Here is a 3,681-nt window from a genome sequence, read left to right on the forward strand (position 1 = left end):
CCGAGATCCGCTGGTTTTGACACTGACATTGGTGCTTTCATTGAGAGTTCCTCTGTGTCGTCACCGTCAGGAAGGATGCCGCACCCCGTCTTTCAAGATGGTGCTGTTGCTAAAGGAGCTTTGGCTGTCGGGCAAACTCTCCGGCTAGACAGGTTTTTGATGACCGCCTGTTCGACCGCCGCGCCGACGATGACCTCTCGGGTCATCGAAAGCAATCTCCACATCAGCTCGGAATTTGCCGAGCAGTTAGATCCAACGGAGCTATCTTCTCTAAACGAGCTCTTAGATCGCATCGCCTCCCTGGGAGTCGCTACAGATTACGGCCAGATTGGGCTTAAACCTGATTAGAGAGAGATTGACTCTCCCCAGGTCACCCACCATGTTGAAGTGGTGGAGGAACAATACGGCGAATCTTCGCCCATCCTAAGGACCAGATGTGTCCGGATTCCCGATCCCTCCAAGCCGGACATCCGCGGAGGGGAGGACGTCACCCAAGCCCTGAACCTAAAGTCAGGCAGCAGACCTGATTCATTGAATAACGTCCAAGAAAACAAACTTCCGAGTTCGGAAACTTTTTGGCCCATGAGTCTTATGTCGGGCGAGGTTCCGGATTTAATACCACCCACCCACCCAAATATAAGGGAACTATCCCTAATTCGGCAAGAGCCCAGGGAATCAGTGCATCACTACTGGGCCAGATTCCTCCTGGTTATGAATAGGATACAGGACTGCCACGAGGGGGATGCAATATCATTCTTCTGCAACAACTGCACGGACATCAGAATCCTTAACGCCATAAGTCGCCGCGAAATTACACGCTTCGCCGACCCTGAATACAATACCAGTCTGAAACAAAAGGGCGCATTATCGCCAGGCACCCAGGCCAAATAGCAAAAAACAAAACCCCTCTACAGGGTATGGAACCGTACTGGAGGGATGGCTCAATGGACCCTGTAAAATTCATAATACAGAGGGCGTCACACCAACTCATAGCCTTAGAGCATGTTGGATACTCTGGCAATTGGCAGAAGTGGCGAGGAGCTTCTAACTCCAGAATCCGCAGAGCACCACCCCACAAACGCCAGTACGGTGTCGATAGTCTTCGAGACTTTCGCATCAAACAATGCGAGGAAGCGAACGATCCGTAGCCTTAACGAAGTCTACCAAGTAGCAACAATAAACCCATGGAGTGACATGGCTATCACCTTTAACGCCATTGACGAACCTAAATTCCAGACTGCCCGAGCGCCAGCCGCACTGGTCCTCAATCCGATAGTGGACGGCTTCCGACTTACAAAGGTACTCATGGACGGTGGCAGTGGACTAAACCTCATCTATGAGGAAACCCTGCGCAAAATGGAAATAGACTGGAGCCGCATTGAGCGAAGCAACACAACCTTCAGAGGAATAATCCCCAGTCGTGAAGCGTGCTGCTCAGGAAAAATCACACTGGATGTGGTGTTCGGCACGCCGAATAATTACAGATCCGAGGAGGTCACATTTCAAGTGGCCCCGTTCAGCAGCGGATACCACGCTCTGTTAGGGCGAGAAGCATTCACAATTTTTCAAGCTATACCCCAGTACGGGTACATGAAGCTCAAAATGCCTGGACCCAACGGAATAATCACTCTTGCCAGCGATCCGGACACAGCGCTCCGCGCCAAAAACAAGACAGCCGCACTAGCCCTCGAGGCATTATCCAAAGCCCTAGCGGCTGAGGAACTAACTGTGTTGCGCTCCACGGTGGACAGGGACGATGTGATACTCGACAAAAGATCCAAATCCACCTCCTTCAAGCCGGCAGACGAAATAGTCAAGTTCCAAATCCATCCAATGGACACTACAAAAATGGCCTCCATCGGGGCACAACTAAGCCCTGACGTTGACGCCGCACTAAGAGAATTCCTACGCGAAAATTGGGACATTTTTGCCTGGCACCCTTCAGACATGCCAGGAATCCCACGCAGGCTGGCCGAGCACAGCCTGAACATCTTAAAAGGGTTCAAACCCATTAAGCAGACTCTTCGGCGTTTCACCGAACCCAAGGGACAAGCCATGGGAGAGGAGCTAGCCAAACTACTGGAAGCTGGATTCATCAGAGATATAAAACATCCGGACTGGCTGGCAAACCTGGTAATGTTACCAAAGAAGGACAAATCCTGGTGCCTATGCGTTGATTTCAAAGACCTAAATAAGGCCTGCCCAAAGGATCCCTTCCCCCTCCCCCGCATTGATGAAATCATTGACGCCACTGCATGACATGATTCATTGTGTTTCCTTGATGCATACTCTGGCTACCACCAAATCAAGATGGCAGAGTCAGACCAAGCCACAACGGCATTCATCACCCCATACGGCCCATTCTACTTCAACACAATGCCCTTCGGGCTCAAAAACACCGGCGCAACATATCAGCGCATGATTCAAACATGTCTGGCCAACCAGATCGGCAAAACGGTTGAAGCGTACGTGGATGACATGGTCGTCAAAACCAAACACGTCGAAACTCTAATAGACGACTTGAGGCTCACGTTCGATAACCTGCGAACATATGACATTAGGCTTAACCCGGAAAAATGCGTTTTCGGTGTACCAGCCGGAAAGCTCCTGGGCTTCATTGTATCCGGTAGAGGAATTGAAGCAAACCCAGCCAAGATCCGAGCTCTGTCACAATTGGATATTCCAAAAGATCTCAAGCAAATACAAAAATTGACTGGATGCATGGCGGCTCTAAGCCGCTTCAGCTCTCGCTTGGGGGAAAAGGCATTACCCCTTTACCGCCTCCTCCGGCGCACCGAACACTTCGAGTGGACGGATGCCGCCACAGCCGGACTTGAATAAATAAAAGCCATACTGGCAACAGACCCTGTCCTGGCCGTGCCGAACATCGGCGAACCTATGTTGTTGTACATCACGGCAACTCACCAAGTTGTAAGCGCAGTCCTCGTTGTCGAGCGGGAAACGAACGGACACAAATTCCCTCTCCAGAAACCAGTGTACTACGTGTCCACTGTCCTCACTCCATGCAAGTCCCGTTACCCGCATTACCAAAAACTAGTATACGCAGTGTTCATGGCGTCCCGGAAGCTACGGCACTACTTTCAAGAGTGTTCGATAATAGTAGCCTCTAAAGTACCTCTTAACGATATCATAAACAACCGTGCCGCAACGGGCCGGATTGCCAAATGGGCCATTGAGATCCTTCCGTTCGACATAACATATAAGCCACGGCGAGCCATCAAGTCGCAAGCCTTGGCCGACTTTGTCGCTGAATGGACTGAAGCCGAACTCCCAAAAGAGTACGGCACATATTCCAACTGGACTATGCACTTTGACGGCTCCAAAATGCTGGCGGGTCTGGGGGCTGGCGTCGTCCTGACATCCCCAACAGGAGATACAGTCCAATATGTACTCCAGATAATGTATACGGACTCCAACAATGCAGCCGAATACGAGGCCCTTCTACATGGCCTCCGAATGGCAGTCTCCATGGGCATTCAACGCCTAGAGGTGCACGGGGATTCAAACCTCGCGATATCCCAAATAAACGGAGACTTTGATGCCAAAGATCCAAAAATAGCAGCCTATCGCAACGCCGTCCTAAATATGTCAGCCCGTTTCGAAGGGCTGGAATTCCACCATATAGCCCGGGAAAATAATCAGGCAGCGGACGTCCTGGCA

This window comes from Triticum aestivum, chromosome 7B, assembly GCF_018294505.1.
Source record: "Triticum aestivum cultivar Chinese Spring chromosome 7B, IWGSC CS RefSeq v2.1, whole genome shotgun sequence".
Lineage (NCBI taxonomy): Eukaryota > Viridiplantae > Streptophyta > Magnoliopsida > Poales > Poaceae > Triticum > Triticum aestivum.